Source organism: Lissotriton helveticus, chromosome 8, assembly GCF_964261635.1.
Source record: "Lissotriton helveticus chromosome 8, aLisHel1.1, whole genome shotgun sequence".
Classification (NCBI taxonomy): Eukaryota; Metazoa; Chordata; class Amphibia; order Caudata; family Salamandridae; genus Lissotriton; species Lissotriton helveticus.
The window spans coordinates 1,225,422,567-1,225,437,978 of record NC_136069.1 but is presented as its reverse complement, the minus strand read 5'-3'; the positions used below and the strand labels follow the sequence as shown (position 1 = coordinate 1,225,437,978).

Below are 15,412 nucleotides of genomic sequence, written 5' to 3'. Positions count from 1 at the left end.
CACAATGCCAGCTCTGCCTCCTGTGGTGCGTCTAATCCCTGAGCCCCCACCTGACAAAGGAGAGAGGAGCTGAGCAAAACAAAGTGCTCCAAAGCTCCCCTATACCAGTTCTGACTGGTATCCCCCCATCCCTGTGCTGTGACACAAACGGTTTTACTAGTATAAATATAGGGGCTGTGACCCCATGAAAATGTTCACTTCTTGGTTGCTGTTCCTGCTGGGGCGGGCTGCTGCTGGGGCCCAGGGGGGGGGGCTGCCATGAGGGCTTGCCTCCTTGGGCCCTGACTTGCCCCATGGATACCTCAAGGACTTTTGGGACTTGGTTCTTCTTTCTATAGGACCTTTTTGTTTGCTGTCCTAGCGCCCTGGGAAGCGCTTTATTTCCATTACAGCAAAAAGCTGTAATTGTCCCCAGGGAGAGAAGCTCTGGATCATCGCAGCACTGGGCTGCACATCGCCTCAGAGGTAATCCCCAGCGTAGGGATTCCCCTGCATTTGCCTTGTCGAGCGGGAGCCCACCCCGCTTATTTCTATGATTTTAAATGGGTGCCCACCCCGCTTAACTTATCTTAATGGTGGGTGCCCACCCCGCTGTCTATTTGGAATTAGGAGGAAGCCGACCCCTCTTGTGCCGCAACGAGGAAAGAAACCAACCCGACCGCGATCTGCGGCCCGCCTGGTTGTGGGCGGGGCCTGCGGGACGGAAACGGGAAGGAAATGCGGCCGGAAGGAGGGCTGCGTGCCTAAAGGAGGACGGGTGCCTACCCTGCCTCCACAAGCCCTTAGGAGAAGTTCCGGTAAGAGAAACAAGAGCCGAGTACCGCAGGACTAAAGGGGAGTGGGAGCACCCCAGATGCCGCCGAGCCTGCCCCCGCCGTACTAACTAAGCAGACAGTAGGGAAGAGGCTGTGTGCACCCAGGCGGGGATCCCATGAGCTTAGGAGAGCCCCGCAGTGCCAACCAGAGGACAACCAGGAGATGGAGCCGGTAAGAAGGGGCTCAAGTGTGTTCCCTTTTGTTTGCTTTCTGAGCGAACCCGCCGTTGCGGGCCTCTCCAACGAGAGGGGCAGTGACTATTTTGTTATAGGCCCCCATGGGGCTTGGAGGCATTTCTGGTGTGATGTCTCCTTAAATGGGCCAGAGGGGCCCGTGCTTTCCCCCTGATGGGCAGTATCTGAGCGGTCCCGCCAGGAGAGCGGCCGCTCCAATGTTGCTGGCATTGTTAGTTTAGAGACCCGTGTGGCTCCAGCATGGTGAGCATGTTTATTCTCGCCAGGTTTTTCCCATGGGCATTATTGTTCTTAGAGCCTAGGTGGCTCCAACGTTGGCACCTTGAATCAAAGGGCACAGTGGTGTCAGGCCTCATTTGAAGATTCACAGCTGCCCAGCAAGTAGTGGGCAGCTGCACTGTTTAGGCGCACAGTTCTTTAGGGGCATGTTTTGAGTTAGGAGTGAGATGCACTACTTTGCCCCTGACATTCCCAGCTGCCCAGCAAGTAGTGAGTAGCTGCAACGTTTAGGTCTGCGCAGATTGCACACCCTTGACTTTCTCTGCTTTGGTAGGGCCCCCTGACTTTTGGGACATAGGGCATTTGAGCCCCTGTTTGAGATGGCCAGTTGGCCAGGGGGGCTGTTGGGATTGTAGGGCGCCAGGCCCTTATTTGATGTGGTGCTAGGAAATGTAATGTATGTAGTATGATTACGCACCCTGTGTTATACCTCTAACTGTGGTTTATGATTATGAGGTTGCTTTGCATATCATGGTTTATGCTAGTGAGATTAGGTTTAACTGTGTGATTTATGCCCCTAATGTGAGTTATGCTTAGGAGGTTAGGGTCTAATGTGTTTAGACTTATGAGAGGATTGCATAATGTGTTTATGCTGGTGAGGTTGGCACAGAATGCAATTCGTGCCTGATGTGATACTGTGCATATTGTAGTTTATGTTACAGGCTGATGCTAAGTACAGTGATTACCAGTGTTTACTGGTTGTACCTTTATGATCTGTTTTACTTTTACTAAGTTCGCTTTGTGATGGTTCTGACAGTGGTCCATGTGGCCCTGTCATGTGTATATAATCCCTTGTAAATATTGCCCAGTGCCGGTTGGCACATTGTATATTGTGTGAATACTATTCTAATGTGTTATGAGAATACAAAGGCTATTTTTGCTATAACCTTGTGTGGATTTCCTTTAGTAGTGTGCCTGGGATGTTGTTGCTGTGTGCGTGTGCAAATGCTTTACACATGACCACCGGGATAAGCCTGACTCCTCGTGCCAAGCTACCAGGGGGTGAGCAGGTGTTATCTTTGACGTGTAACTCCCTTGCCCTGACTAGAGTGGTGGTTTCTGCCTAGCTTTGGTGCAAGCCTTAGCCAACCAGAAATCCCATTTCTAACACAAGCCATACCCACCTGGCGGTGGGTTGCAGACTCATGACCTAGACTAAGAAGTCTTGCAGGACTGAATGGGCAAAGTGCCCATCCCTGTGCACTTGACCATTAATGCAATAATGCTTTGCGAACGTGTGCAATGATGCCCATGTCACTGCCTGACAGATGTCTTGCACTGGGACACCCCGAGCCAAGGCCGTAGTTGCAGACTTTCCCCTGGTGGAGTGGTCTCTTAATCCCTCAGTGGGCTGCTTCTTCGCCAAGGCGTAACATTTTAATGGCGAGAACAACCCAGCAAGAGATGGTTCTTTTCTGCACTGCCTTTCCCTTCTTTGCTTCAACATACTCCACAAAGAGTTAGTCATCCACCCAGAACTCTTCTGTGTGGTCAAGGTAGAACGACAACGCTCTTTTTGAGGCCAGACGGTGGAGACGCTCCTCTTCCTTAGAGGGATGTGGGGGAGCAAAGAAGGTGGACTAAGTAATGGATTGGCCCAGATGAAATGGGGTCACAACCTTTGATAACAATTCTGCCCTGGTACGTAGAACCACTTTGTCCGGAAAGGACATAAGATAAGGAGGCGAGCTGGATAACGCCTGCAGTTCACTCACCCTCAGGGCCAATGTAATCGCAACTAAGAAGGCTGTTTTGATGGTGTACAGCCGGAGGGGACAATTTTTTAAAGAATCGAAAGGAGCGCACATCAGGTAATTGAGGACCACATTAAGGTCCCATTGTGGCATAACAAAGGACGTGGGTGGAAACAAGTGAGCCAGCCCTTTAAGAAATCTATTTACAACAGGAGAGTTAAAGAGAGAAGGCTGGTCTGGCAGCCACAAAAAAAGCAGACAGAGCAGAGAGGTAACCCTTGAGAGTCCCCAAAGCAGAGCCTTGCTGAGCAAGGGTTAGAATGAATAAAAGGACAGGTGAAAGAGAAGCAGAAAGAGGGTCAATTTAGCTTTCTGTACAGTATTAAAAAAATTCTGCCAACGGTAGGCATATATTGACTTAATGGAGGGCTGCCTGGACGCCAGAATAACATTACAGACTTTTGGAGGAAGATTAAAAGCCATCAACTGTCGCCGTTCAATCTCCATGCACGGAGGCACAGAGTTGACAGGTTCGGGTGGAGAACCCTCCCTGCTGCTGCGACAGGAGATTCTCCCGAAGGGGCAGTCTGATCAGAGGATCAATGTTCATTCTCAGAAGCTCTGAATACCAGACTCTCCTTGCCCAGTCCGGAGCCACAAGAATGACTTGGGCCCGGTCGCTCCTGATCTTCTTAAGAACCCTGGGCAGGAGTGCTATGGGCGGAAAGGCGTACAATAGGCCTGAGCTCCACTCGGGATGAACCGCTTTGCCGAGCGATAGCCACCTTGGAAACTCTTGCACGCAGTACTGCTGACATTGCGCATTCTCTTTGGAGGCGAATAAATCAACCTAAGGTTCTCCCCACTGCTGAAAGAGACATTGTACCACCTTTGACTGGAGACACCATTTGTGATCCGGCAGGCATCAATGGCTGAGATTGTCTGCCCTGGCGTTCAGAGAACCTGCCAGGTGTTGAACCATCAGGGATATGCCCTGCTGTTCCAGCCATGTCCATAGATGTAGGGCCTTTCGACAAAGGGTCCATGACCCCACCCCGCCTTGCTCATTGCAGTACCACATGGGAGTTGTGTTGTCCGTGAACACCAGCACTAGCCTCCCCTTTGACAGAGGTAAGAAAAACTGTCAATGCCAAGGGAATAGCTCGCACAAGTTTATGGCAAGCCCTGTCTCTGCCTGAGACCAGTGACCCCTGATATCCATCTCTCCCAAGTGGCTGCCCCATCCTAGAAGGGATCATCCGTCACAATTGTGAAATCTGGTAGGGGAAGGGAGAGAGGTCTGCCGTTGACCCAATCTCGGTTCGTTAACCACCACTACAGATCTTTTGCAGTTCTTTCTGAGATCTGAACCACATCGGTGAGATTTCCCTGATGCTGTGCCCATTGGAACTTCAAGTCCCACTGCAGAGCCCACATATGCCATCTTGTGTGTCTTACCAACAGCAGGCAGGAGGCCATGAGGCCCAACAGCCTCAGTCAGTCTCACCGAAATCCAGGATAGAGGCTGAAATATCGGAATCGTAGCCTGAATATCCTGGACTCGCTGCTTGGGAGGATAAGCCTGAAACTGCACTGTGTCCAGAACAGCACCGATGAAAGGGAGCGTCTGAGGCACGTTTATAGAGAACCCCAGTGAATGCAGGAGGTTTGCAATAGTCTGAAGGTGGGAGACGACGGTCTGGGGAGAGGTTGCCTTCAACAGCTTGTCGTCGAGGTAGGGGAAGACTGACACCCCTACCTGCGCAGTTGAGCTGCAACCAGCGCCATCACCTTGGTGAACACTCGAGGGGTACTGGTAAGGCCGAAAGGGAGCCTGTAAACTGAAAGTGCTCGCAGCCCACCTTGAACCACAGGTAACGCTTGTGACCCGGCAGGATGCGAATATACAAATACGTGCGCTGCAGGTCCAACGCTACCATACAGTCCTCTTGGTCTAGGGCAGACAAGACCTGAGCCAAAGTAAGCATTTTGAATTTCTTCTTTTTGAGGAAGAGATTTACGATCCTAAGATCCAAAATAGGTCGTAGCCCCTTGTCCATCTTTGGAATCAGAAAGTAGCAGGAATAACAACCACTGCCTACTTCTGAAAGTGGGACCCTTTCTATACCTCCTGTGGCCAAAAGAGCTGTAACTTCCTCTTAACAAACAAGTTACTTACCTTCGGTAATGCTTTTCCTGGTGGATACAGCATCTGCCTGTGGATTCCTCACCTTTTGAATACCCCCTGCACCAGCATTCTGTGGAAATTCGTTCCTAGCTCTCCCATGTCCACGAGGAGGTCATAATAGCACGGCTCTGCTCGCGACTTCGTATGACATAATTGGAGCCATAAGAGGACCTCGTCGGCGTACTGACATCAGTTCCACTCATTTTTTCCGTGCCACTGAGTCAAACGGGCGGACCGACACATTTTCACATGTATACATAGTATACTAAATGAACAAGTTACTTACCTTCGATAACAATATATCTGTAGGAAACATTAGTTACTGATGGATTCCTTAACTTAGAATAACCCCCAGGCATCAGACTATATCCGGAAAGCTTTCATCAGCAGTACCCCTGAGCGTCGGTAGGCGTCGTTGTATGGCTCCACGTACGTCGTTGGCGTTGTAGTCGCCGAGATGACGTTGCTGGAGCTACTTAGACGCACCCACGCATGCTGACATCAGTACTGTACATGACTTTCCATGTCAGGAACACAGAGCCATGCAAGATACCGACCACTGGTGCATTGAAACCAGGGCCCTGAAAGGGATGACCTTAACCCTAGAAATCAGTTCGCAGAACGGGGAGGATGGGTGGGGCGGTAAGGAATCTATCACTAACTAATGTTTCTTACAGGTATATCGTTACCGAAGGTAAGTAACTTGTTCATCTGAAAGAAACACGCTAGTGATAAAATCCCTTTCCTTAGAATAGATACCCCAGCAATACCAACTCCGGTGGTGGGTTTGCGAACAAAGATCACACCAGAAAGTCACGGAGAACAGAATGGCCAAAGAAGCCGTCTCTCCACTCTTGACTGTCAAGGCAATAATGCTTAGTAAAAGTGTGCAGCGAGGCCCACTTGGCTGCCTGACAGATGTCTTGCAGGGGTACACTACGTCCCAATGCAGTAATAGCTGCTGTCGCCCTGGTAGAATGGGCGCGCAACCCCTTCGGAGGTTCCTTTTTAGCCAGAGAATAACAGGCCTTGATACACATGATGACCCAGCGGGACATAGTCCTCTTGTGTAAAGCCAGGTCTTTCTTGGCGACCATGTAGCCAACAAACAGCTGGTCATCCACCCGGAACTGTTGTGTGCGATTCAGATAAAAGGAGAGCGCACGTTTTGGGTCCAGACGGTGGAGCCTCTCTTCCTCTCTGGAAGGGTGAGGAGGCGGAAAGAAAGCAGGCAAGGTGATAGTTTGCCCGATGTGGAAGGCAGTGACAAAACTTTGGCAAGAAGGAAGGACGAGTGCGAAGCACAACCTTGTCCGGATGGACCGACAGAAAAGGAGGCTTACAGGAAAGAGCCTGGAGCTCATTCACGCGCCTAGTGGAGGTGATGGCAACCAGGAAAGCAGTTTTCAAAGTTAATAAATGAAGATGACAGTTGTGAATAGGCCGAAAAGCGTACAATATACCGCAGCTCCACTCATGACGAAAAGCGTTGCAGAGCGAGTGCCGCCTTCGAAATTCCAACGCGCAGAAGTGATGACATTCCGTATTCTCTTCGGTGGTGAATAGATCTAACCAACGCTCCCCCTACTGTTGAAATAGACCTTGCGCCACCTCCGAGTGAAGATGACATTCGTGATCCATCATGCACCTGCGGCTGAGTTTGTCCGCCCTGGTGTTCAAAGAACCTGCCAGGTGTTGAACCGTCAAGGAAATGCCTTGACATTCCAACCATGTCCAGAGGCGCAGAGCCTCCTGACATAAGGTCCACGACCCCACCCCGTTTTGTTTGTTGCAATACCACATGGCTATGGTGTTGTCTGTGAACACCTGCACGCACTACCCTTGACAGACGGAAGGAATACTTTCAGTGTAAGTAGGATCGCCCGGAGCTCCAGAGGGTTGACATGAAGCCTGGATTCCGCCGGAGACCAGAGGCATCTGATCTCTGCCTCTCCCATGTGGCCGCCCCATCCCAGGAGGGACGCATCTGTCACCACTGTGTTTTTCGGTTGGGGAAAGGAGAGGGATCTGCCACTGACCCAACACTGATTCGTGAGCCACCACTGAAACTGTTGTGCAGTGCCCACCGAGATCTGGACATACTGGGACAGGTCCCCCTGATGCTGCGCCCACTGGAACTTAAGGTCCCACTGCAGAGCCTGCATATGCTATCTTGTATGATTGGTCAGCAGGATGCAGGAGGCCATGAGGCCCAGCAGCCTCAGGGTCATCCTGACTGAAACCCAGGAAAAGGGCAGAAAGATCGGAATCATAGCCCGAATGTCCTGGACTTGCTGTTCGGGAGGATAAACCCAAACTGTGCCGTGGCCAGAACCAATCCGGTGAAAAGGAGCCTCTGAGAGGGAATCAGTTGCGACTTCGGCACTGTCATGGCGAAACCCAGAAAATGCAAAAGATTGGCCGTACTCTCGAGGTGAGAGACAACTACCTGGGGCAAGCCCGCCTTCAACAGCGAGTCATCAAGATAGGGGAAGACTGAAACCCCTGATCTCCGCAGATGAGCTGCGACCACCGCCAATACTTTCGTGAACACCCGAGGGGCGCTGGTAAGGCCAAAAGGGAGCACAGTGAACTGAAAGTGCTTGTGGCCTACCGTGAACTGTAGGTAACGCCGGTGGGCCGGCAGGACGGGGACATGAAAGTAAGCGTCCTGCAAGTCCAACTCTACCATCCAGTCTTGTGGGTCTAGGGCAGAGAAGACCTGAGCAAGTGTGTGCATCTTGAACTTCTCCTTCTGGAGGAAGCAATTGATGTTCCCCAGGCCCTTGTCCTTTTCCGGAACCAGGAAGTGGTGGGAGTAGCAACTACGACCTACTTGTGCGCGGTACGCGCTCGAAGGCCCCCTTGGCCAAGTGTGCCTCAACTTCCTGCTGGAGAAGTGCTAAGTGATCCTCTGATATGCGGTGGTACTGAGGTGGCATGGCTGGAGGGGTACTCTCGAAGGGGAGGGAATAGCCCCGTCGGACTATCTGCAGAACCCACCTATCCGAAGTGATGCAGTGCCAGTTGGGGAGGTGATGTCAAATCCTGCCACCCACTGGCATGTGGTGGGCTTGAAACACCAGACAAGGAAGGTTTGGAGGCAGTTGCTGCAGGGGAGGTGGTGGACTGACCCGCCCGCTAGCCCCATGACCCACCTCTGTGGGTCCAACGTCCACGGCTGCGCTGAGACTGTTGCTGCGCAGGCCTGTGGCTCTGAAACAAATGTGTTTGGGCGTCCATTCCTTGGCCACGAAAGGAGCAAAAAGCAGAAGCGGAAGGAGTGCACATGGCCGAAAGCCCTAGGACTTGGCCGTAGCCCATGAGTCCTTAAAACGCTCCAACGCACTTTCTGCCTTGTCACCAAAAAGGCGGGAGCTTTCAAAAGGCATGTCCATCAGAGTGTTCTGGACATCCCCGGAAAAGCCAGTTGTCCTCAGCCAGGCGTGGCGGTGTAGCGCCACTGTCATGGAAATCGCTCTGCCCAGCGAGTCGGCGGTGTCAAGGCCACAACAAATCGTGAACTTGACTGCGTCTCTCCCCTCAGCAATAGCTTGGGAGAGCACTGTCCGGGCCTCCTCTGGACACTGAGGAAGTACCTGCACAACTGTGTCCCATACAGAATGGGAATAACGGCCCAAGAGGCATGCAGTGTTCACAGACAGCAGGCCTGAACTGGCGGAAGTAGAAATGTTCTTCCCAATTTGTTCCATTTTCCGAAAGTGCGTTACTGAAGGGCAGCAGCGGCTCCATAGAGGAAGATGCCGACCGAAGCACTTCTGTCAGTAGGTTAGTCCTGATGGCCACCATAGATAGCTTGAGGTGGACTAAATTCCAGCTCGTTACCGAGGTCCTAACATTTCCGGGCCGCGGATGTAGTAACGAGCAGGTTGAGAAGCGGAGAGCCGCCGGGAGTCTGGTAAGCAGGGAGGGGTGTGGCGGGGTGGCTGGACGCCAACTTCCCGGGTCGTCATGCTGATGGCTCGGTGAGAGGCAGTTTGCTATCTTTTGTAATGCCCGTCCTCTGTTTCTAACCGGACTCGTAATGAGACTGCTTCCTCCGGTTTTCTCATTTCTATAGAACACTCTGCGTGAAGATTTTCCCCTGCCGCGAGATCATGGCACACTTCTCACAAAACAATCATGTGAGTATCAGTGCCAATATGTTCGTTTCTTCTTTGGTCTTCCTGGTCAAAACTAAAGGTGTATTTTAAAGTTGCGTCGACACAGGTTGTCGTATTGTTTTTATAATGGGCAAATGGTAACAATATTATTTGAGAAAACTTCTCAAAAAATTGCGCCTTTTTCTTTATCTTTTGAACTGAACATGCGCAATAAACAGGGTTTAAGAAAATAGTTTTCTGTTACTTTGGCTATATATAAAAAGAATCTATAAATGAATCTAGGGGTAAAAGATGGCACCCTCTAGCTACATCCGTATTACAAAAATTTGTGTATACCTTTTTTTGGCTAAACTATGAGTGCTGCCCTAATATAGAAAAGGTTGCGTATTTTATGTACTGCGAATTAAATGTGGTTGTTTTAATTTAATTTAATTTAATTTAATTGTGGGTTTATATAGCGCTAGAATCAACTCCCGGAGGAGTATCTCCGCGCTTCGACCGCTGGGGAACCCGTCCTGGCTCACCCTGAGAGATGGTCCCTAATGGGTATCTCTAAGGTGCGACCAAGCATCCCCGGCGGTCTGGGGGGCCGTTGTGAAGATGAGGCAAGCTAATGCCCAGAGTTGCCGAGTGTGGTCCCTGACTGGAGTAGGCACCGAGGCGAGAATTATCGAGCCCGCTGACCCTGGTCCACGACCCTGCCGCGTCGGGAATCGAACCCTGGTCCCGGGCCGTTCTCTGCTTACGGGTCTGCCGCCTCTAACCAGTGAGCCACACCACTCCACTCGCACTACTAATACAATTCAATTGTATAAAAATCAATACCAGAATGTTTTTAATCGGAGTTTTTGGTGTGTTTTGTTATATATTGTTTTCACAGATAAATTTCCTTATATATAGGAGATGAAGCGCTAGAAAATTCGAGTGCTTTGGGGATACAAATAAGGTCGTATTCTTAAAAAAAAAAAAAAAATTTAAATACATATTTCTTTACTTCATATGAGAGTATTGTATCGGTCCTGATGAATGCTGAGCCAAGTTGAGCTCCCGATAGCAGAAACATGTTGACCTCTTATTGTTTTCACTTATAGGACAGGGTGGTTCAAATTTACATAATCCGACTTTTTCACTTGTTTTAATGGAGTTAGAGCTACTCCTAATAAAGTAAATTTTCCAAGGAGTAACCCACACTTCTTTTAATTCACTTATTCACTTTTTCTGAAAGAAAAGAACCCAATGAAGACAAATGGCAACCAACTGTCTTGTTGGTGCCTGAGGCTCTTTTTCTTTACTCTGTGCATGCCACATGATTTTGTCTGAATGGTTGGAACCAACTGATTGGTTTTTTATAATGTTATCGGCTGGGATTCAAGCATGGATCCATGGGGGTCTCTTAGCATCGAGACCGGAGTCGTCGATGACGTCGGGACCGGAGCTTACGACGTAGAAGAGCGAGGACCCCCAGTCGGACAAGCGGGGCCCGAAGGCATGCCGACGGGGCCTGATGAGCCAAAGACGCGTGCCATTGCTGACAGGAACTTCTGCAGCTGGGCCGGACTCGCCAATGCACCCGGAAAGGGTCGTGCGACAGGCTAGGGGAAGGCAAAGAGCGAAGTCGCTACTTCGACTTTTTGTGCTTCGCCTTACCTGACTCTGAGTGCGAAGACTTCATTGAACGTTGATGATGGCGGCTCCGCGACCAGTCCCTCGACCTCCCACACGACCAGTACCTTGAATGGGACAAAGCCGACTCCCGGGCCTCCAGCAAATTTCGGGACCACTCCCGTAAAGTTTTCCGAGCCAGGGCCCGGCATTCCGGGCACGACTCGGAGTCATGGTCATGCCCCAGACAGTAGAGACACTCACGGTGTGGGTCCGTCACCGACATCGTGCGGGGACAAGCCGCGCAATATTTAAAACCAGGCATCTCTACACACCAGGAGTCAAAGACTAAAAAAAACAGAGACAAAAGTCCTGAAAAAGTCACTCAAAAATTGACTGGGGGTACTGCTCTCTCCGGATCTGCACTTGCTGGTGCGGAAAAAGAAAGAACTGACAACAGCGTGAGTGGGCATGTCTAAGTAGCTCCAGTGACGTCATTTCGGTGACTACGACGTCAACGACATACGCCAACCGATGCGCAGGGGTACTGCTGACTTAAGCTTTCCGGATCCAGTCTGAGGCCTGGGGGTTATTCTAAGGTAAGGAATCTATCACTAACGTGTTTCTTTCAGACATATATATATATATATATATACAAATGCATAACCAATAAAGGCATGGAGAAGGAACAACAGACCAAGCATTTCCCACTTTTAAAACATAAGCATGATTAAGACATATTAAAAAACATTCATGTCAAACAGTTAAAGCATCTTTTGGTAGAAACAGGTAGACAACGGGGAGGTGGGTGGGACAGTGAGGAATCCACAGGCAGATACTGTATCCACCAGAAAAAGCGTTATCAAAGGTAACTTGTTCTTCTGATGCATACTTCTGCCTGTGGATTCCTCACCTTTTGAATAGAATCCCAAAGCCGTACCTCTCCCGGAAGAGGGTGTCCATCTGATTAGACCTAAAAAATCTTGCAAAACAGAACAAGCAAAATAGCCGTCCCTCCTAACCTCTGAATCCAAGCAGTACTGCTTTGCAAAAGTATGGAGGGAGGCCCAAGTTGCTGCTTTACAAATATCAATCACAGGAAGACCTCTAGCCAAAGCAGAAAAAGTAGACTTAGCTCTGGTGGAATGAGCTCTAATATCTTCAGGAGGGTACTTCTTGGCCAAGGTGTAGCAAATCTTGATGCACAAGATAATTCACCCGGGAGAGAATTCTCTTGTGCACAGCCTTGCCTTTCATCCGCCCAACGTAGTCCACAAAGAGCTGATCGTCCAGTCTCAGATCTCATGTTCTGTCCAAATAAAAGCTGACAGCTCTCTTAGGGTCCAAATGATGAAGTCTCTCCTCTTTGGAAGGGCGAGGGGGAGTTTAGAAGGTGGGCAAGGTAATGGACTGTCCCATGTGGAAAGGAGTAACCACCTTAGGAAGGAAAGCAGCCCTGGTCCTAAGAACCAACTTATCTGCATGAATTGTCAATAAAGCTGGTTTAGAACTAAGAGCCAGAAGCTCACTTACCCTCTTAGCTGAGGTAATGGCAATCAAGAAAACCGTCTTAAAAGAGAGAAGCCTCACGGGCAACTATGAAGAGGCTCAAATGGAGAACCCATTTAAAAACGTAAGAACAAGATTTATATCCCACTGAGGCATAATGAAAGGAGCGGGAGGAAACCTATTAGTAAGTCCCTTAATGAACCTCATAACAATGGGGGACATAAATAAAGACGGCTGGTCTGGCAAACATAGAAAAGCCCACAAATAGCCCTTAACAGTAGCCACAGCACAATCCTGCTCGGCCAAGAAAAGCAAAAACTGAAGAACATCCAACAAATGAGCCTTCAAAGGATCAATGGACCTGTCTCCACACCATTTGACAAATCTAGACCATCTGGAAGAGTAGATAGACTTAGTGGAGTGCTGCCTGGACAATAAAATTACATCCACCACATCCGGCGGGAGAGAGAAGGAACTCAGGTTGCCCCATTCAATCTCCAGGCTTGAAGGTGCAGGCTCTGGAGGTGGGGATGTAGAACCTACCCCTGCAATTGCGAGAGGAGGTGTGCCCTGAAAGGGAGACAGAGCGGAGGGTGCGATGAGAGGTGAAGAAGATCTGTGTACCACACCCTTCTTGGCCAATCTGGGGTGATCAATATGACTTGGGCGAATCTTCCTCAGAACCCTAGGAATCAAGGGTATGGGAGGAAATGCGTAAGAGAGTTGCGAACTCCAATCTAATTGAAACGCGCATCCCAGCACTCCCTGCATCGGATACTGGAGACTGCAGAACAACGAGCAGTGCACGTTCTCGTGAAAGGCAAACAGGTCCAACCGAGTAGACCCCCACATCTCGAAGATGTGATGGACAACCTCTGGATGAAGCCACCACTAGTGATCGGCCGAGTAATGCTAACTGAGACTGTCCACATGAACATTCATTACACCGGCTAGATGATGTGCAAACACAGAAATCTGATGGACCTGAGCCCAGTACCAGAGTCACAGAGCCTCTCGGCAGAGGCGATACGACCCTACACCTCCCTGTTTGTTGATGTGCCACATTGCGATAGTGTTGTCCATCAGGACCTGAACTGACTGACTGCAAAGGGAAGGAAGAAAAGCCTTTAGTGCCAAACGTATCACCCGTAATTCCAGATGATTGATGTGAATCAACCTTTCCTCTGGAGACCAAAGACCTTCGACCTCCAGATCCCCCAAATGAGCACCCCACCCTAGAGTGGAGGCATCCGTGATCAGTGTGGTCACCGGTGGAGGAAGCTGAAAGGGCTTTCTTTGAGACAGGTTGCCCTGCACACTCCACCAAGTCAGCTCCGCTGCAGCATCTCTGGAGGTTCTGACCTTCTCCCCGAGATCTCCTTTGTGTTCATACCACTGCCTGCAGAGGTACCACTGGAGTGTCCTCATGGGCCAGTGTGCATGACTGACCAACAGTATGCAGGAAGCGAATAGACCAAGCAGACGTAGAACCTTCAGGACTGGAACAACCACTCCATCTTGAAATAAAGGAATCATCTCCTGTATGCCCAGAATCCTGTGCGGAGGCGGGTATGCCCAACACACAGTTGTGTCCAGTATTGTCCCTATGACCAGGCTGCACTGAGAAGGTACCAGATGAGATTTAGGTACATTTATCGAAAACCCCAATTCGAACAACAGTTGCGTTGTCACTTGCAAGGGGCACGAAACCAACTCCGGAGAATCCGCTTTCAACAGCCAATCGTCCAGATAGGGGAAAACAGGAACCCCATACCTTCTGAGATGTGCCACTACCAACGCCATCACCTTTGTTAAGACCCAAGGTGCGGAAGTCAGACCAAACGGAAAAAACGCAAACTGGTAGTGTTGCGATCCCACCGTGAACCAGAGATACTTCCGATGCGACTTCAGGATGGGAAGATGAAAATACGCATCCTGCAGATTGATGGACACCATCCAGTCTTCCGGTTGCAGCGCAAGAAGAACCTGAGCCAAGGTCAACATTTTGAACATTTCCTGCCTGAGGGAAAGATTCTAAATCCTGAGGTCCAAGATCGGCCTCAATCGACGGTCCTTTTTGGGGATCAGGAAATGCCGGGAATAGCAACCCTGACCCCTTTCCTGCTCTGGAACCACCTCTATTGCACTTTTCTGTAACAAAGTAAGAACCTCCTGCTGCAAAAGCAGTAAGTGGCCCTCTGAACAACAACCCTGGCGAGGAGTGTAATGAGGAGGCAACTCTAAAAAAGGGAGGGTGTACCCATTCTCTACAAAATTTTAAACCCAACCGTCTTAATTAATCGATTTCCAATCTTGTAGAAAGTGGGACACCGACCCGCTACAGGACCAACATGTTCTAAGATGGTGGATCTAGAACTGCTTTCCTGAGGCACCAACGGTGGCGGGGGGGTAGAGGAGGAGGAGGAGGGCTGCTGCAGGGTGGCTCCCCTAAGATGGCCCCTACTTTTACCCCTATACGATTTGTACAAAGTATTCTGCTGCTGGCTCTGTTGAGACTGTTGGTGGCTACGAAAGTTAGCAGCCTTTCCAAATTCATGATACCACTTGTAGCCGTATCCTCTAGACTGCGTTTGAAGGCCCAGAGATCTTGCAGTCACTCTGCTATCCTTAAAGCTTTGTAAGGGAGAGTCAGCTTTAGTGCCAAACAGTCTAGATCCATCAAAGGGCAAATCCAGCAGGGTTGCCTGAACATCAGGAGAAAATCCGGATGACCTGAGCCAAGCTTGTCTTCTTGTTGCTACAGAAGACCCCATTACACGAGCCACAGAGCCAGCTGTGTCATGACCCAATTGTATAACTTGACGGGCCGCAGCCTGAGAGTCAGAAAGAGCCTCCAGGAAATTATTCCGGTCATCCTCAGGCAACTTTGGAGCTAGCTGCTTGACAGAGTCCATCAGAGCATGGATATACCTCCCAAGTAGACAGGTAGCATTAGTGGACTTTAATGCCATACTCGCAGAAGAAAATACCTTCTTTGCCGCTTGC

General features: G+C 50.0%; 1 protein-coding gene and 1 long non-coding RNA gene across 21 annotated transcripts in view; one reads left to right on the top strand and one right to left on the bottom strand.

Annotated features, from left to right (window-relative positions):
* The window catches only part of LOC144773261 (uncharacterized), a 7,170,044-nt gene that overhangs the window by 75,857 nt on the left and 7,078,775 nt on the right, over positions 1 to 15,412 (bottom strand). The window lies entirely within an intron of this gene.
* Positions 1 to 15,412, top strand: part of LOC144773263 (uncharacterized) — a 404,133-nt gene that overhangs the window by 6,371 nt on the left and 382,350 nt on the right. Inside the window, exon 1 of one of the 7 annotated variants that reach the window (XR_013599943.1) lies at positions 230 to 987. The exons of 1 other annotated variant lie outside the window; for it this stretch is intronic. This is a non-coding gene — a long non-coding RNA (uncharacterized LOC144773263). Of the gene's footprint in view, positions 1 to 229; positions 988 to 15,412 lie in introns of those variants that run through there. 5 more of the 7 variants (XR_013599937.1, XR_013599938.1, XR_013599940.1 and 2 more) reach the window with 5 other exon arrangements.